The sequence below is a fragment of the Herpailurus yagouaroundi genome, unplaced genomic scaffold (genome assembly GCF_014898765.1).
Source record: "Herpailurus yagouaroundi ecotype Mexico unplaced genomic scaffold, PumYag 185, whole genome shotgun sequence".
Classification (NCBI taxonomy): domain Eukaryota; kingdom Metazoa; phylum Chordata; class Mammalia; order Carnivora; family Felidae; genus Herpailurus; species Herpailurus yagouaroundi.
The window spans coordinates 4,796,650-4,803,002 of record NW_024412416.1 but is presented as its reverse complement, the minus strand read 5'-3'; the positions used below and the strand labels follow the sequence as shown (position 1 = coordinate 4,803,002).

Below are 6,353 nucleotides of genomic sequence, written 5' to 3'. Positions count from 1 at the left end.
GTGTGTGTGTGTGTGTGTGTGTGTGTGTGTGTGTGTGTGTGTGTGTGTGTGTTGTGTGTGTGTGTTGTGGAAATGGAGCGGGAAAGGACAGTGTGGCTAGAAGCTGGAGGGAAAGAACGGGCGTGGATGGTGTGGAGAGTGGGGATGCTCTTGGCGGGGACGTTGATTAGAGACTTGATTCAGGTTGATCGGTCTCTGCAATCTTCTCTCTTACTGCTGCGTTGAAGGGGAAGGCCGTGATTTGGTGGTTTGAGGCAGGTGCAGAAGCACCTGGTGAAATATAAAGTCAGTCGACTTGGCCTCGGCCTAGCATGTGAACGTTGTCAAAAGCCTGGCCCGAGGCTGGAGCTGTGGTAGGCTAGAGGAAACCCCATGAGGCTGTTGAGAAAAGTGAGTGACCTGAGGAAAGTGGTGTTTGGGGAAGACTGGTCTTCGGGAGACACGCGGGACGACCGTTGGGAGAGTCTGAGGGGGTGAGGAAAGAGGCGACAAGTGTAAGGGTAAGGATGTGGAGCAGATGACCTCAGGGAGACGTGGCCATGGCAGGATGCTCCCCAGCTTCTGTGTGGCTGCCCTGACAAGGGCGTCCAGCACTCCTGACTTGGTAGAGCTCAAAGTATTGTCCGTGGCTTCAGATGAGTTTTGGAAGCAGATGGGTGTAAGTAGGAGAAAGGGGAAGGGAAGGGAAGGGACCTCCTTAGGTTCAGGAGGTCGATGGGCCTGGTGGTGTGAGGTCGTATCCTGCACCGGGCCTGTGCTCAGAGGCTGTGACCCGGGACTGGAGCCTTTCTTCTCTTCCTGCTCTGCTGTCTGAGAGCGGCTGTCCGTACTCCTGGCTTTTCTTCCGAAACTACACACATACCAGAGGAGTATCTGAAATCCATTTGTTCGATCACCTTCTTTCAAGTTCATTTTCTGTCTCCATAGTTTTATCTGTTTCTCAAAACAAATTGTCTTTGACTCACAAACCCATTTGGATTGAATTAATTGAGTGGAAATACTTATTTCTAAATGGTTTCTGTTTCATTAGGCCTCCAGCCTGTTTTTAAAAAGGCTTTTGCCAAGATGAGATCAGTGGAGAAGTGATTTTGGTATCATCAGCTTCTCTGTGATCTTTTGGTACAAGTTATGTTTTGAGATTGGCGTTTCTGATGTGTTCATTCCTAGAATAAGTATTTGAGTGCCTGCTATGTGCCAGGCACTATCTTAGGCCCTGGGAAACAAACAAAAATCTTACCTTCATGGGGCTCATATTCTAGTGTGTGTAAACAAGTAGCAAGTAAAAATAAAGATAACAAGTAAAAATAAAGTATGAGAGAGGGTGAAAAGTCTTATGGAGAAAAACAAAGCAGGGATGGCGGTTTGGGTGTGGAGGCAGATTTTCTGTTTTAAATACAGAAGTCTGGGACGTCTCACTGATAAAAAGACACCTGACTAGAGATCTGCAGGAGTGGGAGAGAGGACCATGCAGATATCTGAGGGAAGAGCAAGCAGGGTAGAGAGAAGAACAAGAGACAAAGTCCTTGAAGCCCCAGAAAGCTTGAGGGGTTTCAGGATGAGTTGCAAGGGAGGGCAGGGTGGCTGGGGCCAGAGTGAGGTGGGGAAAGTATGGGAGAGGAGGCCTGAGTGGCCTACTGGGGACCTGAATGAGACGGGAGGCCTGGAGTAGCTGTGCAGAGCCACGGTGGACTCCCCCTTCTTTCTGGAAGCGTCACCCTCGCTGCCAGTATTGAGGCCGGGGGGCTTCTGCAGTGGCTCTTGGCTAAGAGTTGGTGTTGGGGGTCTGAATCGTCTGGAAGCCTCTCTCGGGCCAGCTTCTAGTCCATCTAGGACTCTGGGGTCACCTGGAGCACATGTGCCATTTCTAGGACTCATGTGAGGCCGATGCCATTGTTCTGTAACCACCAGGTAACTGTCACAGCTTTAGGTTCCTGGGCTCACTCCACTGCTACGTAGTCCATTTCCAGGTAGGCCCAGAAGTCTGGACCATGCTTTGGTCCACAGACCATGGTTCTCAGCCCCAGAAACACCTGTCACCCTGTGGTTGTTTTAAAAAATGCCTGGCCCCGCCCCTAAAGCTTCTGATTGAATTGGCCTGATGTGGGCTTTAGTATTAGCAGTGCGCCCAATGTGCATCCAGGCCCAGAATCACTCCTTTAAGGATATTTAAATAAGCCCTGTCCCTGGCACTTGATGGAGACATTGGAACGGGTAACTGTGAGTGAGAGACTCGAGCCCCTCTGGGACAGAGGGCCGGTCCCCTTGCCAGGAACAACAAAAATCTTTCACAGTAATAAAAACTCCTCGGTTTATGTACTTTATCTCATTTCATTACCTTACCTCTCTGGCCTCGGTTTCCTTGCTTGTAGAGTCAGTGGCTTAAATTTAATGGTTTTCTGGAGTCTCTCTGGCTCTGGCAGTTCCTAATCTTTCAGGTGTTGGACGACCCTCTAATGAGAACGATGTTCTAGGACACTGTTTTCTGATCCGGGTCTTACAACACCCTCAGGTGCGCCATAATTACGGCAAGGGTCGTAGCGAATGTCTCGATGGCAGATTGACGGGAGACGTGTGCCATCTCCAGTGGCACCCTGGGAAGAGAGGGTGATGGAAAATTGAAATGTGAAGTCTGACCTCCCAGTTCAGAGTTCCTGGTGGAAGGACAGCTTGGTCCTTGGGGGGCGGACGGGAGCCTGAGCGTTTTTCTTGGCTCTGCCACTGACCGGTGGGTTCCCTGTGAAGTGGGAATCATGGTTTATAAACTGTAAAGCTTCTGTAAATCCAAGGGTTGTAGGGTGACTGGGGTGGGGCGGAGGGGGCAGCCAGCCTGGGTCAGTGAAGCCTGATGCTGAGGTTTGCCGGCCTCTCTCTGTAGCCAACTGTGTTCCTGGCTACAGGGGACAGTTTGAGTAACCTGACAGAACCCAGTGGCTGCAGGCTAAGGTTAACCTGGAGTGAATGACCGGGCACGTTGACGGGGGCACCCCGGAGCTAACTTGCTTGGGACATCTTTTGTAAAACACCCACCTACCCGGCGCCCCGGTCTCTGACCTTTGTCCTCACTGGGGTAGCACAGTGTTTGCTTCTCAGTTTACGTTTTGAACTGTGATGTTCCAATAAGAAAAAGAAAGTTCAGGGGGGAAAAAAGTTGTTTCCCTTCTGTAGAATTGAGACCGTGCGTGTCCCTCCTTTCCCTTCTAAATTTTTCCATTAATATTGTCTCTATCTCTCTTTAGAATCCCAAGTAAATGCTAGCCTTTCAAAGTTAAGACAGAAATGAAGTCAAGCGAGGGAATGCAGAATTAAGAGTGCACGTGAGCAGAATTTGAAATGTGACTTTGCGTTCTGTCGTTTGTGGGCTCACAGAGCCGAGGGGCCAGTACCAGTTTCTTCCCACTGGCCGATCAAACCCACGTTTCAGGGTGTTGTGGCCGGGCGTGAAGGAGTTTCTAAAGTTCTGAGGTGGTTCTGATGCTCGGTGACCGTGATCACCGAGTTTTAAAAAAATGGGTTCTGCCAGCTTTTTGGTATCTTCTGTCATTCCTTCCCCCTGCCCAGTGCTTGCCCTTCCTGCTCCTCCCCACCTGTGACTGGCCCCCCCCCCCGCCCCGTATCTGCTGCGGTCCCTCTGCCCACTCCTGGGCCCTCTTCCTCCGCTCCAGCAGGCCTCCTGAGCTGTGTGGAGGGGTAGCCAGCCTTCCCTTCCCTTGTCTCTGTCCCCTGTGTGTGCTTCCAAGCAGCCTGACATTTGGGGATCCAGCAGCCTGCTGGGGCACTCTGACGTTGTGGCATAATACTTAACAAACACATGCATTTGCTGTGTTGAAGGCAGTGTTGTAAGAACTTTACAGATGTTAACTCACTGAGTCCCTACAACAGTTTCCCGTTTTACATATGGGGACACTGAGACACAGATGTGAGCAAACCTCCGTAGGTCAAATGGCTAGTGAGCGTGGCTGAGGTTGGAACCCGGGCAGAGTCTGTGCTCTGAACCACCACATCATGGCCGGGGAGGGCAGATGGTCTGGGACCTGCAGAAGTTTTATCTTTGAGTATGGGCCTTTGAGTTTATGTTTGGAGAGTTTTCTCAGGGTCTGACCTAGACTTTTATTATTGTGATTAGTACCTTAACTTAGACAATTGCCGTCAGGCCTATTAAAAAACATCTTCTTTTGTTTCTTTCCTTAGGTAGTGTTTGGAAACCATGTGCCTAGGCAGATGTTATGCCTTTCTCCATAGCTCCACACTCCCAGCAACGCTCACCACACCCTTGTTTTGAGAACCTCTCTGAGGTATGATGTCTAGGCTGACCTGAGCTGGCCTTGAAGAGAGACAAGTGACATCTTTATGTTCCTCGGTGTTGTGTTTTGCTTTTTAAACTGTGGCCAGATATACGTAAAGACACTGACCATTTTAACCATTTTTCAGTGCACTGTTCGGTAGCCTCCAGTACGTTCACGATGGTACAGCCATCACCACCCTCTAGAATCTTTCATCATCCCAGAATGAAACCCTGTACCCATGAAACACTAACTCCCTGTCCTCTCTCCCCTCAACCCCTGGTACGCACTGTCGTACTTTCTGCCTTCATGACCTTGACTACTCTAGGGAGCCTGGATTCCTAGGCGAAATCATACACTATTTGTCCTTTTACGCCTGGCTGTTTTCACTTAGCATGATATCCTCAGGGTTCATCCATGCTGTAGCATGTGTCAGAACTTTAAGCCTTTTTAAGGCTGAATAATATTCCATTGCCTGTTTATATCACATTTGGTTTATCCATTCATCTATTGATGGACACGGTTGCTTTCATTTTCTGGGTATCGTGAACAATGCTGCTGTGAACGTGGGTATAAAGATTACTCCTTGAGACCCTGCGTTCAGTTCTTTTGGGTATATACCCAGAGGCGGAGTTGATAAATCGCATGGTAATTCTATGTTTAATTTTCATTAGGAACCACCATATTGTTTTCCATAGCGGCTGCACCTTTTTTTGTTCCTACCGGCAACGCACAAGGGTTCTAACTTCTCCACGCCCTTGCCGACCCTTGTTCTTTCCTTCTTTTTTAAAATAATGGCCATCCTAGTGGGTGTGACATTGGTGGTTATCTAGCTGGACTCACAGGGTCCACTAGGCAAGGGTCCGGTCCTGAGAGGGCAAAAGTATACACACATAGAGACAATAACGGATAAACGTCCACGTGCTCCTCGCCCACGTCCGGGAGTTGTTTGTGGCAACTCTTGTTTCATTCATAAAAACCCTCCCTGCCCTTTCCTCCTGCTCTGTGTCATTTCGAGACAAATCCCAGATATCACATCATTCTGTCTGTAAATATTTTATTACGTGTCTTAAAAAGATAAGGAATTTTAATATTCCATTTTGTCTGGTGGTAGAAAGGCACACAGAGGTGTTTCTTTAGATACCTGTTCTCTGCTGTCCCCTTGGAATGTCAGGGGCACATACAGCAGGCACACCATTGGGCACCCAGATGTCGGATCTGTTGCCATATTGCCTTGTTGGTAAAAAGCTGCCTTGGCTGGTGCCTCGCTTTCCTGAAGAAGGCTGACTGCCCTTGGTCTGAGGAGCCATGGTGAAAGAGCCCACCCGGTCTCTGTTTATTTATTAATGTTTTTATTTATTTTTGAGAGAGAGAATGAGCAGGGGAGGGGAGAGAGAAGGGGGAGAGAGGGGGAGACACAGCATCTGGAGCAGGCTCCAGGCTCTGAGCTGTCAGCACAGAGCCCGAGGCGGGGCTGGAACCCATGAACTGTGAGATCATGACCTGAGCCGAAGTCGGCCGCTTAACCGACTGAGCCACCCAGGCGCCCCCACCTGGTCTCTGTTGAGAGGGGAAGGAGAGAAGAGGGAGGAAGAAGGGGTGTGTGTGTGTGTGTGTGTGTGTGTGTGTGTGTGTGTGTCTGTGAGAGAGAGAGAGAGAGAGAGAGAGAGAGAGAGAAGGGAACCACAGAGATACCCCAAGAGTAATAGCATGTTCCTTGCTCCCACCTCCTCACCCCTGTCCCCCAAAAACCTTTTGGTTTTAGAATCTCTGGGACCTCACTTTGCTTGTGGTAGATGAGACCCAGAATATACACAGAGCCCCCAAACACGAGGGTGCCAGAAATGAGGAAAAAGTAATTCTGCGGAATGGCCACGTTTTCTTGGCTGGGCCCTTTTGTTCAGGGAGTGGAGGCTTGGTTCCCAACAGGTCTGAGGCTACCAGCTCTTTGCTTAATTTTGGGCGTCCCTACTACTAGGAGATGATGCTTTTACAAAACTCAATGGGAGGGACTCCTTGAGGAGGAGGCCGTGTGATCAAGGAAGAGTCCTGTCCCTCTTGCTTCTTAGTCTC

At 49.6% G+C, this 6,353-nt stretch overlaps 1 protein-coding gene across 3 annotated transcripts in view; it reads left to right on the top strand.

The window, feature by feature from the left end:
* Positions 1–4,083: 4,083 nt before the first annotated feature.
* ZNF592 (zinc finger protein 592) overlaps positions 4,084–6,353 on the top strand; it is a 46,684-nt gene continuing 44,414 nt past the window's right edge. For 2 of the 3 annotated variants that reach the window (XM_040493567.1, XM_040493568.1), the window contains exon 1: positions 4,085–4,292. The gene's annotated coding sequence lies outside the window, so the exon portion shown is untranslated. Of the gene's footprint in view, positions 4,293–6,353 lie in introns of all 3 variants that reach the window. The other variant, XM_040493566.1, reaches the window with a different exon arrangement.